This window comes from Ambystoma mexicanum, chromosome 4p, assembly GCF_040938575.1.
Source record: "Ambystoma mexicanum isolate Mex_15411 chromosome 4p, UKY_AmexF1_1, whole genome shotgun sequence".
NCBI classification, from domain to species: Eukaryota; Metazoa; Chordata; class Amphibia; order Caudata; family Ambystomatidae; genus Ambystoma; species Ambystoma mexicanum.
This window is the reverse complement of record NC_090927.1, coordinates 773,041,747-773,061,723: the sequence shown is the minus strand read 5'-3', so window position 1 is coordinate 773,061,723 and position 19,977 is coordinate 773,041,747. Positions and strand designations below refer to the sequence as shown.

Genomic DNA, 19,977 nt, shown 5'->3' with positions numbered 1-19,977 from the left:
CAAGTTCTAAGGTCCCCTTCTTTTTTTGTAACGAAGAACAAAGCTGAGGAAGCAGGGGACTTGGAAGGACGAATAAACCCAATCGCTAGGTATTGATCCAGGTATTGTCGGAGGTGAAGATTCTCAGGCTCGGTGAGGGCATAAATTCTACTACAAGGAGGAGTAGATCCAGGTATCAGGTCTATCTGGCAGTCATAAGACCTATGAGGAGGTAGAGAGTTAGCCTGATCCTTCCGGAAAACATCTTGGAATTCTAGGTATTCAGGAGGTAACTGGGGAGCCTCTGAGGAAATTGCTGCCAGTGCAACACCAGGTCGAGGGTGACAAGTAGAGACACATTCTGGAAACTGAACCGTTCTTGCTCGCCAATCGATCTGAGGATTGTGCTTCTCTAACCAAGGAATTCCTAGAATAATCTGGAACTGAGGGGCCTTGATCACATCGAACACGATCTTCTCATGGTGTCCATCTTGACTTACTAGCGTCACTTCTTGGGTGGTATGCGTTACTGGTCCGGAGGCTATCTCCGTACCATCCACCGTAGTAATGACGTCCTTTACAGCCTTTGGACAAAGAGTCAGATTCATCCTCAAAACCATTTCATGATCCACATAATTGCCGATGGCACCGCTGTCAACGTAAGCTTCAATCGCATGTAATCGATCCGGATGTTCAGGGCTAATGAGGACCATAGGTATCACGAAATGCGAGGTAACGAACTGGTTTTAACGCTCGGCAAGAGGACCTCTATTCTTGTCGGGCGAGGTCGTTTCCCTGCTCAGAGTTTGTGACCCTGGTAACTGCAGCTCCTACTGCCTTCTTGGCTGGTTTCACCGGACAGTCTCGAAGAAAGTGCCCCAAGTTTCCGCAATAGAGGCATACTTGCAGCTGTTTTCTCCTTTCCCGCTCCTTTTGTGTTAGTGGTCCTTTCAGGCCCCCTATTTGCATGGGTTCCCCGGAGTCTACTCCTTTGGTAGGAGTTGGTGGTTTGGAAAATACTCGAGCATCAAACTTGGAACGATCGGCCTTCCTGTTCTGCAGTCTGTGGTCAATTTGAACGACTAAGTCAATATAGTCTGAACAGTCTTGCGGGGGATTAACTACTTGGGCTAACACATCTTTGAGCTCTCCACGTAGACCTCTATAAAACAGCGTAATCCTTTTGTCCTCAGGCCATCGAGTTTCCACTATCAGTCTGTTGAAAGACGCAATATAAGCCAAAAGGTCTTGATTACCCTGTCGCAATGAAAGGAGCTCATTGTCCAAGGCCTGCCCCTGTGAATGTCTTGCAAACAGTTTTTCCATACTGAGCTGAAAAGCTTGAAAATCATGGAGAACCGGATCATCTTGATTAACTAGAGGGATCGACCAGTCTGCCGCATTGCCACTAAGGTACGAAAGCACGAAAGCTACCTTAGCTTGATCAGTTGGAAAGGCTGCTGGCCGGCATAAGAAGTGCAACCGGCACTGATTAATAAATACTGCAAACCTCTTTGGGTCACCAGAAAATCGTTCGGGCGGAGCCAGAGGTACATTCCCAGGTAGGTTGATCTGCACTGGGTTCGTAGAGGATGTTGAAGGAAGATTTGCCCCTGATGCGGGTAACGGAGTTTGACCGGCTTGTGACTGTAGCAATTGTCTAGCGAGATCATCTGTTCGCTCCTTGGAAATAATCAGTTCCCTTCTTAGAGCATTTGTTTCCTGACGGGCTGCATGCACTTCTGCTCTTAGTTCCCCAAGTAACTGGGCTAGCTGGTCGGTATCCGAGGTTTCCATAGCGCCTGGGTGGGAGTTTTTCGGTAGGCTTTGTGTTCTGTAACGCTCACCTGATTCCCGCAGAGGCGCCGGTCTTGACTGGGTGAATGCCGTATCTTCAAAGGTGATGTGTAACACACGGTTGGCTCTTTGGGCTGGACCTCTGTGCACTGTATGTCTGACTTGAAGAGTAAGATGTCTTAGGTAAGTGAACGCCGAGCTCTCCATCTGCCTCGGGGCAGGGTGCCGTAACCAGTTTCTTCACTGGATAAGGGTGCAGGTGTTACGCTCACCTGACTCCCACGGAGGCGCTGGCCAGGATCGTGCTGCTGTGACCTCTTCTAAGGTGTTGCGCGGGGCTCAGAAGATGGACTGGACCGGACTCCCAACTCCTGCTTGTCCGGCTTGCAAAAGTATCCTTCTGTAGGCGAGAATAAGGGATTAACTGTCTGCGGGGAATGCTACCAGCCTCCCCCTTTCCCCTCTCACCCTCCTCGAAACCCTTCTGTGCTTCCCGTGGCGTCTCACCTTAGGGTCTTGAAGGGCGAGCTCTCCTTCCTGCTTCTGATGCAGGGGCGCGTTGGTATCCAGTTACTTCACTGGATTCTTGGTTTTATGAGAACCAAACTTGCTTGGCTTCCAGGTAAGTTCCTTGAAAGGTTCCCCTTTTGTCCTTGCATCAATATGCTAATGTCAATGTCTTTTTCCCCATAGGGGCCGGGGTACAGAATGCCGGGGAAAAGGCACCGACCCGAGATGCGAGGTGCAATCCCTGTAGAAATTAGGTAAGTCTTGATGAGCGTTTTTGGGTAATGTCTTTTCATTCGCTCATTGACGCTAATGTCTTTTTCCCCATAGGGGCCGGGGTCCGGAAACGCCTGGATGCGGCGCGGACCCGAAATGAAAAGGGAATGACCCAACAGGTAAGTCTTAACATGGAGGTTTAGGTTTCCTCATTCCCTTCTCTCTCTCACCTTTGCTCTTGTACTTTTCTCCCTAGGCGTGGAAGCGTGGCTGCGAATCCGGGTGATCGCTGCTGAACATGGAGGCGCCCTGTGAAGGTGAGTGGAATGCGGTGCTGCGGCGGTCGATGCGATGTGCTTTTAAATTAAGTGTCTTCCTTTGCAGGATCGTTGGCGAGCTGACTCCGGAATGCGGATCTTGCAGGTAAAGTCTTTTCCTTCTCCTATTCTCTCTTTCTCTTCCTTTGTAGGTGATCAGGATGCTGGCAGGCGTGGCAGAAGTCCGAATGCAGGAGCAAACACGGTGAGCGTCCAGCTGCTAGATGCAGAACAACGCGAAGCATGTGCTGCTCTTCGGGTGTGGTTTAAATAGCCTGTAAAGTAGTTCCAGGTATGTATCCTTCCACTCAGATATGTATTCTTCCTCAGACCACACCCGAGTGATAAAGTAGTCCAAAAGATAAAGTAGTCCCATTCAGTCCTCAAGAGGGCCTGGATGTAGCAGCACGGTCTGCTTCAGGTAAGTGCACATTAAAACACTTACACACATACACACATGTCTTGCTTTATGAGCCTGGCGCCTAAGGCGCCAGGACTGGGGTCCAGAATGAGCCTGGCGCCAAAGGCGCCAGGACTGCGTCCAAAAGGCCCCAACTTGGGCCTGCTGAGATGTCCTTGGGGAAAATGATGTCTGCCTCTGGGGTTGCTGGGCTGGGCCTGGCTCCTTGGAGGTAGGCATCATGACAGTACCCCCCCACAAGGCCCCTCCCAAGGTTGTTTCCTCCGGGGGTTTTGGCTTGTTCGGGAATCTACGGTGGAACCTTCGTATTAATCGAGGTGCGTGAATATGGTTACTAGGCTCCCACGATCTCTCATGAGGTCCATAACCCTTCCAGTCAACAAGATAGAAGAGTTTTGACTTTAACATTTTGGAGTCTAAAATGTCTTTCACTTCGAATTCTAATTCCCCATCAATTTGAATAGGATCTGGAGGCTTGGACAATCGGGTTCCTGGTTGTACCGGTTTCAAAAGTGATGCATGAAAAACGGGATGAATACGCATGTTGGAAGGCAAATCCAGTTTAAAGGCCACTGGGTTGATTATGGCTTTGATGGGGTAAGGCCCAATGAATCTGGGATTGAAAGTCCGTGGGCCCTTGAGAGATAAATGTCTAGTTGCTAGCCAAACCTGGTCTCCTACTTGGTAAGGAGGTGTTTTACTTCGGTGCAAATCAGCGTTTTCTTTGTACTTTTTCTTGGCTTGCTGTAAATGAGTTGTAGCTTCTTTGAAGGCTCGGGTTATTGTGGAATGCAGATGATTTACTGCGGGCATTTCCAGGGTCAGAGGTGGATCTAGGTCAGAGGTTCGAGGATGGTGACCATACAAAGTATAAAAAGGAGTTTGACCGGTTCCGGAATGCATAGAATTGTGTTATGCATATTCTGCGATCCAAAGAATGTCTTTCCAATTGTACTCGGATTGGTGCAACATGCACCGAAGATATTGCTCGAGAGTCTGATTTGTCCTCTCGGTTTGTCCGTCGGTCTGGGGGTGGTGGCTGGTGGATAATCGCACATCTATTTGTGCTAGTTGGCAACACTTCCTCCAAAAATGGGAAATGAATTGACTTCCACGATCTGAGACTAGTACGGAAGGGAAACCATGTATTCGAACTAGATTCTCCAGGAATTCCTTGGCCAGGATGGAAGCTGAAGGCAATCCTTTTAGAGGGATAAAGTGGGCCATTTTGGAGAACAGATCCACGATTACTAGGATAGTGTTGTAACCACCACACGGAGGCAGGTCCGTAATGAAGTCCATAGACAAGGTGTGCCAAGGTGCCGGTGGAATCTCCAAGGGTTGAAGTAGGCCGGCTGGCCGGATCCTTTGACCTTTATTTTGGGCGCAAACTCCGCAAGACATCACAAAAGACTTAATGTCTTTTCTCCAAGAAGGCCACCAGATTTGGCGTTTGATCTTTTCTTCCGTTTTAGCGATACCAGGGTGTCCTTCCATTAACGATTCATGATAATGAGCAATAACTAGTTCTTGCAATTCCTTACTTGGCAGAAATAACCGCTCTTGGAAATACGGTAAGTTATCCTTAACGGTGAAGTGGGGACCCTTTTGAGTCCATTCCAGTAAGGCTGAAGGGTCGAAAAGTAGTTTGATCCGAGTTTCAACGTCCTCGATGGTTTGCAATGAAGTCAAACCTAAGATTCTTTGTTCAGGTATTATCGGCACAGGTTCTAAACACGAATTGGGTTCTTCCATGCCAATCCGGGATAAGGCGTCCGCTTTGCCATTCTTGCAGCCAGGGCGATAGGTAATTATAAAATCAAATTCTGCAAAGAATAAAGCCCATCGGAGTTGTCGTGAAGATTGGGCTTTGGCCGTCTTTAAATACTGCAAATTTCTGTGATCCGTAATTACAGTGATGGTGTGTCTTGCACCGAGGAGGTAATGGCGCCAAGCCTTAAAAGCAGATTTAATGGCCAGTAACTCTTTGTCGGTAATTGCGTAATTAATTTCAGGAGCTGAGAATTTCCTGGACCAAAAGGCTACAGGGTGTAGCTGGTTAGTTTTCGGATCCCTTTGCGACAGGACAGCTCCCATGGCTAAACTGGATGCGTCAGTTTCAACAATATACGGGAGATCAGGACGCGGGTGCTTCAACACAGGTGCGGAAGTGAATTTGGTCTTTAGGTCTTGAAAGGCTTGTTCGGCCTCTGGAGTCCATTCAAAATGTTTATTCTTACGTAAAAGAGCAGTAATGGGTTGGACTATTCGTGAAAACTCCGGGATGAATCTTCGATAGAAGTTGGCAAAGCCAAGCATACTCTGAACCCCTTTCACTGAACCGGGAGATGGCCATTTGAGGATGGCGTCCACCTTTCGTGAATCCATTCGAATTCCTTTAGGAGTCAGAACAAATCCGAGGAATTCAACCTCAGTGGTATCAAAGACACACTTTTCCAGCTTGGCAAATAGTTTGTGCTGGCGCAATTTCTCTAGAACTGCTCGAACATGTTTTCGATGATCTGACTCAGAAGATGAGTAGACCAGGATGTCGTCGATGTATACGATGACACAAACATCGATAAGTTCTCGCAGAACATCGTTCATGAAGAATTGAAAAGCTGCAGGCGCATTGCACAAACCGAAGGGCATAACCTGATATTCGAAGAGCCCGTATTTGGTGCGGAAAGCTATCTTCCACTCGTCACCTTCTTTTATTCGCACTAGGTGATAAGCTCCCCGGAGATCTAACTTGGTGTATATACAAGCATCTTTTACTTGATCAAGAAGTTCAGGGATCAGAGGCAGGGGATAACGATTCTTTATCGTTATCTGATTTAAAGCGCGGTAGTCAATACAAGTTCTAAGGTCTCCTTCTTTTTTAGGCACGAAGAACAAAGCGGAAGAGACCGGGGACTTTGATGGGCGAATAAAGCCATTGGCAAGGTACTGATCCAAATACTGACGCAAATGCTGGTTTTCAGGTTCAGTGAGAGCATAAATCCTACTACACGGCGGTTGAGCATTGGGAACTAGATCGATCTGGCAATCGTAAGAACGATGAGGGGGTAGCGTGTTAGCCTGTTCTTTCTGAAAAACGTCCTGGTATTCAAGGTATTCTGCCGGTAGTTGAACAGTGGCGGGGGTTACTGTGGCTAAACCAATAGCTGGATTTCTAGGATAACAAGTGGGACCACAATCTGGAAAAGTTATTCTCTTTGCTCGCCAGTCTATTCGAGGATTGTGTGTTTATAACCAAGGAATTCCGAGGATTACTTGAAATTGTGGAGCCTTGATTATATCAAACACTATTGCTTCCCGATGTCCATCCTGACTCACAAGTGTCACTTCTGTGGTGGAATGCGTTACCGGCCCAGAGGCTATTTCGGTACCATCAACCGTAGTAATGACATCCTGGTTTATTTTTGGATGCAGAGGAAGGTTCATCCTGGACGCCAATTCGCGGTCCACGTAGTTTCCGATAGCTCCGCTGTCGACGTATGCTTTGATGGCATGCAACCGTTGGGGCTTTTTGGGATCCACGAGCACCATTGGCAAGACAAAATGCGAGGTCAGAGAGTTCGTTTTCAAGCTCGGCAAGCGGACCTCTACGCTTGTCGAGCCAGGTCGTTTCCCGAAACAGGTTCCATTAAGTTGTTGTCAGAGGCACCAACCACCTTCCTAGGTGGTTTTACCGGACAATCACGAAGAAAGTGACCGGAAGCCCCGCAATAGAGGCATAGTTGCTTTTGTCGCCTTCTCTCGCGTTCCTTCTGAGTTAACGGCCCCTTAACTCCCCCTATTTGCATAGGTTCCGAAGCTTCGGTATTCCTGGGGTTTACGAGGGTTCTGATCGGTACTCGGGTTTCAAACTTGGACCGATCTGCTTTCCTATTCTGAAGTCTGTGATCCAGTTGTACCACAAAGTCAATATATTCTGCGCAGCCCTGGGGTGGATTCACTACTTGGGCCAGAATGTCTTTTAGCTCTCCGCGCAGACCCCGGTGAAATAAAGTGATCGTTTTATTTTCAGGCCATCCGGTTTCCACCACCAGTCTGTTAAAGGAGGCTATATAAGACAAAAGATCTTGACTACCTTGTCGTAGAGATAGCAGTTCGTTGTCAAGGGCCTGTCCCTGCGAGTGTCGAGCGAACAACCTTTCCATGCTGGCCTGAAAGCCCTGAAAATCCTGGAGAATTGGATCGTTCTGGTTCACCAAGGGAACAGACCAATCGGCAGCACAGCCACTTAGGTACGATAACACAAAGGCCACTTTGGTCCTATCATCAGGGAAGGCTCCTGGTCTGCATATAAAATGTAAGCGACATTGGTTCATAAAAATGGCATATTTCTTTGGGTCCCCCGCAAAACGTTCAGGCGGTGCTAAAGGCATGGATCCCGGCAGATTGATCTGAACAGGGTTACTCGAACCCAACGAAGTGGAAATTCCCCCGGGACTAGGTAAAGGAATTTGTCCAGCCTGACTCTGTAGCAATCGTTTGGCCAGGTCATCAGTTTGTTCCTTGGAGAGAATGAGTTCTCTTTTGAGGGCATTAGTCTCTTGGCGAGCTGAGTGTACCTCTGCCATTAATTCCCCCAACAGCTGGGCCAGCTGGTCTGTCTCAGAAGTCTCCATAGCGCCCGGGTGGGAAATTGTGGGTAGGCTTCGCGTTCTGTTACGCTCACCTGACTCCCACGGAGGCGCTGGCCAGGATCGTGCTGCTGTGACCTCTTCTAAGGTGTTGCGCGGGGCTCAGAAGATGGACTGGACCAGACTCCCAACTCCTGCTTGTCCGGCTTGCAAAAGTATCCTTCTGTAGGCGAGAATAAGGGATTAACTGTCTGCGGGGAATGCTACCAGCCTCCCCCTTTCCCCTCTCACCCTCCTCGAAACCCTTCTGTGCTTCCCGTGGCGTCTCACCTTAGGGTCTTGAAGGGCGAGCTCTCCTTCCTGCTTCTGATGCAGGGGCGCGTTGGTATCCAGTTACTTCACTGGATTCTTGGTTTTATGAGAACCAAACTTGCTTGGCTTCCAGGTAAGTTCCTTGAAAGGTTCCCCTTTTGTCCTTGCATCAATATGCTAATGTCAATGTCTTTTTCCCCATAGGGGCCGGGGTACAGAATGCCGAGGAAAAGGCACCGACCCGAGATGCGAGGTGCAATCCCTGTAGAAATTAGGTAAGTCTTGATGAGCGTTTTTGGGTAATGTCTTTTCATTCGCTCATTGACGCTAATGTCTTTTTCCCCATAGGGGCCGGGGTCCGGAAACGCCTGGATGCGGCGCGGACCCGAAATGAAAAGGGAATGACCCAACAGGTAAGTCTTAACATGGAGGTTTAGGTTTCCTCATTCCCTTCTCTCTCTCACCTTTGCTCTTGTCTTTTTCTCCCTAGGCGTGGAAGCGTGGCTGCGAATCCGGGTGATCGCTGCTGAACATGGAGGCGCCCTGTGAAGGTGAGTGGAATGCGGCGCTGCGGCGGTCGATGCGATGTGCTTTTAAATTAAGTGTCTTCCTTTGCAGGATCGTTGGCGAGCTGACTCCGGAATGCGGATCTTGCAGGTAAAGTCTTTTCCTTCTCCTATTCTCTCTTTCTCTTCCTTTGTAGGTGATCAGGATGCTGGCAGGCGTGGCAGAAGTCCGAATGCAGGAGCAAACACGGTGAGCGTCCAGCTGCTAGATGCAGAACAACGCGAAGCATGTGCTGCTCTTCGGGTGTGGTTTAAATAGCCTGTAAAGTAGTTCCAGGTATGTATCCTTCCACTCAGATATGTATTCTTCCTCAGACCACACCCGAGTGATAAAGTAGTCCAAAAGATAAAGTAGTCCCATTCAGTCCTCAAGAGGGCCTGGATGTAGCAGCACGGTCTGCTTCAGGTAAGTGCACATTAAAACACTTACACACGTCTTGCTTTATGAGCCACGCCTAAGGCGCCAGGACTGGGGTCCAGAATGAGCCTGGCGCCAAAGGCGCCAGGACTGCGTCCAAAAGGCCCCAACTTGGGCCTGCTGAGACGTCCTTGGGGAAAATGATGTCTGCCTCTGGGGTTGCTGGGCTGGGCCTGGCTCCTTGGAGGTAGGCATCATGACAGCAGGCCTCTTGACCTCAGAGGACTGCTGTCCGTCGTTAACTGCACGAACGGTAAGTTCTGGGCACTTCAAATGTCTTAAAAGTCTTTTGTAATGATATCTCTTGTTTTGCAGGGTTCCGGCGATGGCGGATGGCGGGCTGATGAGAGTTGAGGATCGAACCCGCGTGAGGAATAGAAGCGCCTGGAAGCACGTAAGTAAGCGCTTGTAGCCTGCTTCACGATGCGCACTAACTGTCCCTTTTATCTTGCAGGTACAAGTTCGGAGCTTTAGAGAAGCTGAAGGGTGCTGGAATACCCACTGGATTCGGCGTGGGAAGGAGTAATGGCACGTGAGTAATAAAGTTGCCCAATGTCTTTAAACGCACCTTCTTTTGTCTTTCAGATGCGGGATGCAGCGCCGAAGGCCTCCGGAGCGTGCGAAGAGTAGGTAAGCCTTTGTCTTTCAGATGCCGGAATGCAGCGCGAGGCGTTGGTGACAGCCGATGGACCAGGTAAGAGATGCGCTGCCACTGAAGACCGTAGTGCTAACCTGTTCTTTCTTTGTCTTTACAGGTGCTGCTGAAGACTGGATTCCAGGATGGTAAGCCTTTGTTCCCTTAGGCCCAGGATCAGAAGCAGAAGACACGATGAGCGTTCTGCTGCAGAGAATGCAGAATAACACAAAGCAAGATTCATCCATCGGGTGTGGTTTAAATAGCCTCCTGTAGTGCTTAGGTGTCTCCTTCCACAGCCACGCCTAGATAAGAAAAGAGTTCCTGCTTTCCAGAAGAGTTCCAGTGTTCTGAACCTAGGGAGTGGCTCCTGCCCCACCCAACAGGAAAAGTAGTCCCAAACAGAAGAGGATCAGGGGTTCAACTGGCAGGTAAGTAAGCAGCATGGTCTGCTGCAGGTAAGTCCACCCAAGCATTATGAGCCCGGCGCTTCCAGCGCTGGGACTGGGCATCTTTATGAGCCTGGTGCCACTGGCGCCAGGACAGGGTCCAAAAGGTCCCAATTGGGATGGCTGGCACTCGGAACCGGGGTTATGGGTCTGCTTCCAAGGGAGTCGGGCAAGTCCTGATCTTTTGGAAGCAAAGATCATGACACCTTGCAAGTGTTTGACTTCCATGGAATTGTATGTGCCTTGACAACCAAATGAGAGTTGGCATGGGAAGCAGGAAACCGAAAACAATAGGGAAAGATGCAGAAATGGGAAAGTGGAAGTCATCATGAAGGTAGGCCATAACAGCCAGCCATAATAATTCAAGAAAGAGAAGACATGAATGGATGGTGACTCTGAATAAGTCCATTTGTGGATCAAAACTGTGAAAAGAGTGGAACAGTGCAGAGTACTGACAGGAGTATCCATTGTGGCATTTGAGCTCTAAAACCCAACTCACAATTCTCTGCAACTCGTCTTCAATCACTGACATTTGGGAGGGACAGTTACACGTTTCTTTTAATACCACCACTGTTGTGGGGTTTAGCAAAGTATAACTGTACTGGATTTGCAGATTTCACCAAACGTTAGACCAACTGTCAATGGTAGTGTGACTGAGCAGGGTGAGAAACCTGAAGGTGTTTCCATAGCTAGTCCCCGGGGATCTGTCATCCAGGTGGCCAGGACACGGCCACCGCTATTGGATCCAGATCCTGGGGGTGGACCAGTGAGGGAGGATCACCTTGATGGGGGGTCGTTGGGGAGTAGGAGCGGGACACTGACAGGCGAGACGCGGTATCCCTCTTCTTCCAACACCTTTTCCATATCCTACGACGTAGGATATTCCAAAACACTGCCCCCTCTTTTTCCACACGAACACTTTCGCACAACACGAAAGACAACAGACTAACACAGGAGCCGTTTACCTGACGTGCCCCAATACCAGGGTCAGGCAAAGTCAGGCAATTGACCAGAATCACACACACCTGATGGCCCTTTCCCTTCCCCACAGAGATAAAAGGTGGAGCACAAGAGCACTGGACGAGCAAGGTAGACAGCACAACGTACGAGCTAACACAGCATGGCAGTTCAAGAGGAGGAGAAAGACGGCGCAGACCGAGAGGGTGATAAGGGGCGAGTCGACCTTGCCCTTTACGACCAAGGCCTGTGAAACCTCTGCAGGTGGAATGATAAGTCTGCGAACAATAGCCAACGTGTATTGCACCAGATGTCAACGGTACACAAGACCCTCCTCTGCTGATTGTCAAGCCGGGGAGAGACACTTGTCTCTGTGGAACCAACCTTGACTCCAACGCGAAAGAAAGCCAAGCAGTTCATCACAGCTATTGAGTCGAGGGGAGTGTCGATAAGAAACCGAACTGTCTTGAATGAAAAGTAGCCAAAGGCTAAGCCGAACTTTGAAAAGCAAAAAGATACTATTAATGGAGGAGGGGGCAAACCAGATACAGAGGAGTCCGGCACCACGTGGGTGCTCACGCAGGAAACTCTGGGCGATTACCCAACGGTAAAGACTACCGTAACCAGAAGACCTTGGAAGAGGTGAAGAACGGTTAAAGTGGTCACTTAAAGTGGTCACGCAGAGGTCTTGTAAAATCCTCTGTACCGTTGAAAGTCTTTGACCGACAAAGTATTGTGAAAGTTAAGAGAAGTGGATCCCACATGATGAAGATTAATACATGAACTGTGTTTCTTGAAAGGTAGGCGAGAGTGAACCCGGCAGAGGGAAGCCGACACCCAAAATCGGCAAGAGTGATCCCGGCACAGGGAATCCGACAACCAAGGGAAAGACCGACAACCTGTTTACAAAGACTTTAAGATTTGTGAAAGCAAAAAGCATTGCAAAGCAAGGGAAAGGAAAGTGTCCCCCTTGTCATCTGGGGTCCAAGCCGGACCGAGGGAGATCCAGGGGTTGAAAGTTATCACCCAAAGTTCACTGAGAAAGGAACTGTCTTGTTAATTTGTTGAATACAACTTGCATGAATTACATTCCTAAATTATAAAGGCACACCAGCAAAATCAACACTGACTTGAAAGGTTCAGCCTTGGCCCCTGCAAATGTATCCAACAATATGTACACAAAAGTAAGCAGGTTAAATTATTTAGGGGTGATTTGAGGCATTCCAACACTTTCTCCTGTAAACTGACATAGAACAAAGTCAATAGACAAGTGTGGTTATTGTGAAAGGAATGGGTAAGAATGTATTTATAGGTTGCTTAAGTGAAAGGAGGGCAGACGCCACCTGGGGACTCAGAGTGATCCAACAGCAGATGTCTACTTCCAGGTTGCACCACTAAAGATGAGCCCATGGATGGCTGAGGACTCTGTGCCCTGTGGCTATTTACATGGTCCAAGAGGGAGGAGACAAAATGGCAACGATGCTGTAGAGACCCCAACGAGGATGGCCAAAAATCTAAGTTAAAAGACTTGGGGAAGACTACTCGGGCTAATGGTTGAAGTGATAGCGGTTTACGGGTGTTTGGTGCAGAGTTGAGTTTCGGGGTCAGGATCGGGTCCAGCTGGCAGCCTTTTTGGTCTCCATTTCAGAATTTGCAGTCACTAAAGGTGCCTGAAGGTCAGCGTTAGGATCCAGATGAAAGAAAGCTTCTACATGATGTCCCACAATGCATACAAGGGCAGATAATGTGACTGGTGATGAGCAATCTTTAGGTGACCCACCAATGCCTTGCAATCAACAAGGAGAAACAAGATTCCACCTCAAGTGGGCTAACTCAGCCTTGAGGACAAAAGCAGTAGGAGAGACATGAAGAAGACATTCCTCAATGATGTTGCACTGCACAGGGATGCCAGGTACATCAGCAGGATGTCCAAATTCAAGATGGCATCTCATTTCAGGATGTGCAGCTCTTCCAGAGTGTATCAGATTTGCCGGTCCTTTAACAGACAGGAGCATGCCAAAGCAGGGCGAGGAAGTGGTTGTCCTCACTAGCACACAGAAGGGAGACCCCTATGGTGGGTGCCCTGTGGTCGAGAGAGGCAGAGCTTCAGCTTACAGAAGTTGCCTTAGCCAACAGCGCTTTCAGCGTTCTTGCCTCCCTCTCGAAGATTCAGGTACAAGTTTTAGTTGGATGACTGAAGAATGGCTCCAAAGCTTCCCCAAAGATCCAAAATTATGGGTTTGAGGTGACCTCAGAGAACAAAACCCATTCCAAACTGTGAGGTAATCCAATCCAGGATAACCAGCTTAGAGACACTTATAACATCAGTCAAGGTGAGGATGTGGATTAGAGTGTCCGATACCCTAAATCAGTGCACGCAAGTTGCTTGCACAAAGCTGCCCTTCCCGGGCTCTAGACCTGGCCCGCAAAAAGGCATGACCATCTATAGCCATTCCTACAGCTGAACACAGGGACAACCAAACAAAGGCAGTGGCTCACGGAGACAGGACTTAAATAAGGTAGCCATATCAGCCACTCGAGTAGCCAAAAGGCACCTGTGGGTAAAAATTAAGGTGCACAGCAGTGCACCAGTAAAATATATATATATATATTTTATTTTTTATTACCAGTTTATTACAAACTTTTAGCTAAAAATTTAAAATATCTCTACTCATTTGTTGCCCTCCTGAAAGTGAGTCCAATCTTTATACTTCACAGCTTTCCTTGTGCTTTCTTCAATTTACTTCAAACTTAGTCTGAGATTCTCCCGTGCTTTCCTTTAACTTCATCAGAGCTGCTGTCAGGAGGTTCACAGTTGCATAATTGGTTTTTAGATGGTCTGCCAGATATATCCTTTCCCACCACTCTTTGGCATCTAGACCCATAATATGTCCAACTACAGGGAGGAAATGTATTGATCTTAAATCCTTAAGTTTTGGACAAAATAGCACCAAGTGTTTTAAAGTAAAATATATACAACTACACTACCACCAGCCAGTCAAGAACAAACTGTTAAAAGATTTAAAAATATATAGTTTAGGGAAAAAGAAATGAGGGGGACAGGGTTCTCCTGCACTGTTATCCTTAAGGGTGATAATAATGCTATGCAAAAGGAGCAAATGGGAGGCAGGATCCCATTTTACTGGCTGACTTAGGGGCTTACCAGCACTTGTCATAGAAATGAGGTGCAGCAACACTGTTGACAGACAAATTACCTCACGTGGCAAAAAGAGTCAGGGAAAGGCTTAACAACCAGAAGATATTCTGAGAGTTGAAGGCATGACCCTGTACGCTCACACCAGAACAAATACAACCGGCTAGGGAAAAAAGGCATAAGACGCGCTTGCAAAGGTAACAAGTATTTATTTCCACAAAACCAAAAGAATGTCAGCAAAGGACTCAGCTGCACGAGACCCTTCGGAGGTCCGGGAGCATGTGCAACAACTTATAACCACAGACAGCGTCACTCATGACGTCATACTTTGCAGTACAATTCTACCATCCCGATTGGATGGGCACTACACATATAGGGCTTGCTCATTATGGGCCATTGGTCCATCTTCATCTGTCCATCCCCATCCACTTGGGTGCTGCTGGGCTCGTTATTCGTGGTGAGGTTGGTCTAACAATTATCAAAAATAGTCCATAGGCACCCCTCTGCGAGAACAAACACGGCTAAATTACCTCTTCTTTGGGAAGGTATCCACTCCAGAGTCTGCAGCGACACTTCAGCTCACTGTACCTTTCCCAGAAGGGAAATATCCATTTGCATATCAATCTTTGTCCCGCCCACATGGGCAGTCCACCACCGAAATGCATGTGCCCCTCATTCTCTGTGTTGACAGTCTTTGAAGTGGGGCAATTTATAAGTGATGGCTCATTTAACAAGCCATTGTTCAGTGTTAAGAAATAAACATGGGGCATTTTTATTCAGAAGGCCAGAACAAGTATGTTAGCTGACCAAACCTATGCATTTTGCAAAGGGAATTAACGTGCCACACAGAAAAAGTTTTAAACTATTTTCTTTATTTTCATGTCTCTTTATATGACACACCAACAGTTTTTTTTGTGGCTGCTTTGAGACATGGGCTAAATGCATCCGATCAGCATCAAATGTATTATAATTTTTTTAATAAGCCAACCACTGCCTAGCACGCACACCAGATGGCACCTCAATGTGACTTGGCACCTTGATTAGGAAAGCAGGGTTCATTGTGTCACCATGCAGACAGTAGCCCATGGCAAATTAATGCAGTGATGTGTGCAGCAATGATTTGTGCGCTGCACAAGTCACCACCCTGGTGGTTAATGGTATCTTTGTGACGCTCACGTATGTAACAGCACCTATGCCTGAAATGTTTTGTTTATGAGGCTCTGGCGAGTATGCCATAATGTGCCCACACTTCAACACATTTAAGCAATCAAACAAGTTGCCTCAAATTGTACATCCACTAGGCCAAACACCCTTTCTACACTGCCACACCATGATTTTCACAAGCTGCAGGCTAGCACTAATAAGAGATGCTAATGCCAGCTATGTTAGATAAAGCATAGGCCTGCTCATTTTGGCAGAAATAGCCCTGAGGCCTGCCTAATGATGGGGATGTAGTGGCTGAGGAACTGTGGACCCTTCACCAGGCATTAGATGCCAGTTTTGTTTAGAACGCTTCATCGCCTTATTACTGGTCAGGTTAAAGTTTGTAAGAGGTACAGTACTTTCTGTGTATCCTTTCTGTGCATTGTATATTGGGTGTCTCTTACAGGGTATCCTTTCCTGTCTATACATATAATTCCCTAAAGACTTATCTGTACACGGGGGTTGGGCATGCTCACACTGAGACCCAGACCTTCTACAATTGTCCAGAAACAAGAAGCAAAAGAGCCTTTGTACGCCATTTTAATTGCTCCTGCAATTTTATACTTGCATCTAAAAACAAGCTTTTCGAATAAGTATGGAAAGTTCATTTGGACGCCATGTGAAAGGACGTGCCTGAACGGGAGCTCCCGCTGATCCGAACATTATCCGGCTGAATCCGCGCAACGGCCGCTACGATGTGGCATAGACGGTGATGACTGTAAATGCGAAGCTCGGCTGCACATGTGGATGCATTCTCATACGGGATTGTGCAGCGCTTGTGTACTCAGGAGCCGCGTGAAGTTTTTGGGTCGGAGCTTCGCCGGCAGACAAAATGGCTGCCGTCGCTTGATGTTGGGACAAAGGATCGGGGACCGGATTCTGGAGGCGATTCCCTCAGTTCACGTTCAGCGCGATCCAGCGAAAGCAAGCTTGACTGGAGGTAGCCGAAACTGTGTGGCGACGGGGGGACATAGTGCCCCCAGGCCTGGGGCCTAAGCGAGATCGAAGGGACGCTCCTGATCGAAGATATGACGAGCAAGCTCCTGAGGGCGAAGAATAAACAGCCCACGCTCGACGAATTTGCCAAGACATCGCCTGGCACCGAGGGGACCAGGAGCAAAGAAAAGGCCCAGCCCAAGGAGATGGCCGCAGGAGGAACGAACCAGGAGGTCCTGGCGGCGATCGCAGATCTGAAGGCGACATGGGAGACCAAACTCCAACTTGCGGTGGCCGAACTGAAAACTGCGATGGAACTTCAGGTCGGGGCGGTACAGGAAGACGTGAACCTCCTGAGGCAAGATGTGCGAACCCTGGCCGAGCGCACAGAGACCCTGGAGAAGGAGATGGGCCCGACTGTGGCGGAATGCACCGCGCACAAACGAGAGATCCATGCCCTGGTGCAGAGGGTAGGCAACCTGGAAAGCAGGGCTGAAGAGGCAGAAGGTCGGGCCCGCAGAAACAACATCCGGATTGTGGGCCTACCGGAGGGAGCTGAGGGCCAGAATCCCACAGATTTTATTGAGACTTTGCTGCTGCAGGAGATCACCGGAGGTGCCCTAACGCAGGGATTTGCAGTGGAGAGGGCACACAGGGCCCTGATCAGAAGGCCACCGCCGGGTAATCCGCCCAGGCCCGTGATCGCCAAGATCCTCAACTACAAAGACCGGGAGAAGATTCTGGAACATTTTCGTAAAGGGGGCACCATACGGCGAGGGGAGGCAACCATCTCTGCTTACCCCGACTACACTCTACAAGTGCAGCGCAGTCGGATGAACTTTGGGGCGGTCAAAAGGCGCCTGCGGACGGCCGGTTTCAAGTATATGTTACTCTACCCAGCCAAACTTAAGGTCTTCTTCAAGGCTAAGACGCTGTTTTTCGACACCCCTGAGGAGGCCATGGAATGGCTCGATGCGCAGAACTGCCCTCAGGAGCCTGATGAGCAGATGGCGGACGGAGCAGGGAGAGTTAAGTGAAACAGTGGGCCTGGCGGACTTTGAACATTTGGACTGGAATATAGTCTTTGCCACTTTGTGATGGGGATGCATTTTTTAACTGTTGCGAACATGGTCCGCGAGCGCGGATATAAATGTGTAGGGGGCATCCGAGGGCCGTTTTATTCGTACCCCAGTGTGTTGTTAGGTTAGTCACTGTGTGGGGTGTGACACCCTGTCGGGTTCTCTACGGGGGCTTCCGTAGAGAACCGAACACGGGGATGCCTGAGATCCAGGGATGGAGCTGGGCGGTTGGTTGGGTTAGGGGGGTGGGGGGTGTTAGTTGTTATGTGAGCCTGGGGAAGAAACTGAGAAGGGATGTAGTCGGGACTGGGGGGAGGCGATCAGACCAGAGGGGGAAGTGGGAGCTACGGATAAATCATGGGAGACCTTAAGGTATTGACATGGAATGTTAGAGGGTTGAATAGCTACCTGAAGCGTAATAAGGTCATGTTGTATTTGAAGAGGCAGAGGATAGACGTGGCCTTGTTACAGGAGACGCATTTGACAAGGGATAAACTTGAAATGGTGCGGAGAAAATGGAGGGGGACAGTGGTTGGATCCACATTCTCTGCGTATGCCAGGGGTGTGCTGGTTTGGGTTGCACCACATGTCCCGTTCAAGCTCTTGGGGGAGGTTGTGGAGTCGGACGGGCGGCTGGCCATGGTTCGGGGGATTGTGGAAGGTAGAGTTGTCTGTATTATAAACACTTATGCGCCCAACCAGGACACAGCGACTTACTTCAAGACACTGTGCGCGAGACTCGGTGAAGGGATGGGGAGCACAGTAATCTGGGGTGGAGACTTTAATTGTGTGCTTAACCCCAGGGAGGACAGGTCGGATGACAAAATGGTTAGGCCCAGCCCAGCGGCCAAGGTGTTGCAGTCGCTGCTAGCGGATCTAGGCCTGGTAGACGTGTGGAGAGCGAGACACCCGGGTGGGAGGCAGTATTCGCATTATTCGGCTCCGCACCAACTGCACACGAGGCTCGACTACTTTTTTGCCACTCCAGACATTCTTACGGAGTGTGAACAGATTGACTACAGGGCGAGGGTCCTCTCGGACCACTCGCCCCTAATCATGCATTGGCGGCTGCGCCCCCCACGTGCACGGATTCCAACATGGCGCCTTCGGGCGGAAGCGCTACGGGATCCGGTATTCAAGGAGGACATGAGGGAAGAGATAGTCGCGTACTTTGAGTCGAACACAGGGAGTGTCAAATCGGCTGGTACTTTGTGGGAGGCTTTTAAGGTGGTGATGAGGGGAGTTGCTATCGCGAAGTCCAAGGGATTAATGGGCGGAATCCTGACCGACCTGCGAGAGGCCGAGATCGAGCTGGAAAAAGAATTGGAGAAGGGTGGGACCGATGTGGAAGTAGTTACTGAGCTGCAGCAGCGGTGCACTGGGCATTGGGACAGACTTTGTAACCTGAATTATACGAAGTACATTGAGAGGTTGCATGCGAGTGGGGACAAGACAGGCAGGCTCCTCGCTTGGCTATATAAGAGCGAAACCCCTAGGGCTCCGATCCGATCGGTCATCACTGAAGGGGGTGCGGAGATCGATACGCAAGAAGGGGTAAATGGGGCATTCGCAGAATACTACCAAACATTGTATGAAGATCGTGAAGGGGGGAGCCGAGAGGAGATAGATGAAGTACTCGGGGATATAGGCCTGCCCAGAATCAGCGATGAAGAGCGAGAGGAGATGGATGCTCCGATCACTCTGGAAGAGCTCAGAGAAATAGTGCGACAGCTGCCCACTTGCAAGGCCCCGGGGGCGGACGGGTTCCCCAGCGAGTTTTATAAGGCGTATGGGGAGGAGGTACTCCAACCCATGCTGGACATGTTTAATGAGGCGTTTGAGCTGGGACAGCTACCAGAATCACTCAGGGAAGCGGTCATAGTGCCACTCCCCAAGCACAATACACCGGGACACGGTTGCGGCTCCTATCGACCCTTGTCAATGCTGAACCAGGACAGCAAGATCCTAACAGCTGTCTTGGCGGCTAGAATGAGGAGAGTGATAGGCAAGCTGATTCACCCTGACCAGACGGGCTATGTCCCGGACAGGAACATTACCCACAACCATAGACGCCTACACAGAGTGGTCGAATGGGGATGTAGCAAAGACGGCGAAATGGCGATAGTGGCGCTGGATGCGGTCAAGGCGTTCGACTCTGTTCGTTGGCCGTGGCTGTTGGCGGCACTGGATCACTTCGGAATGGGGCCAGGGTACAGGAGGTGGGCCGAATTATTATATAGCGCGCCTCTAGCCAGAGTTCGTACGGGGGCAGTAGTGTCGGATAGGTGGCAGTTAGGTAGAGGCACCAGGCAGGGATGTCCTTGGTCCCCAATGTTGTACATCCTGGCCCTTGAGCCCTTGGCAATTTACCTCCGGCAACAGTATGACCCGGTGGGCATAGAGGTGGGGGGGGAGAGCCATCTGATATCCCTGTATGCCG

The 19,977-nt window shown here is 49.4% G+C and overlaps 1 protein-coding gene across 5 annotated transcripts in view; it reads right to left on the bottom strand.

Moving 5' to 3' along the window:
* The window catches only part of DOP1A (DOP1 leucine zipper like protein A), a 2,904,166-nt gene that overhangs the window by 121,166 nt on the left and 2,763,023 nt on the right, over window positions 1-19,977 (bottom strand). The gene's annotated exons all lie outside the window — the stretch shown is intronic.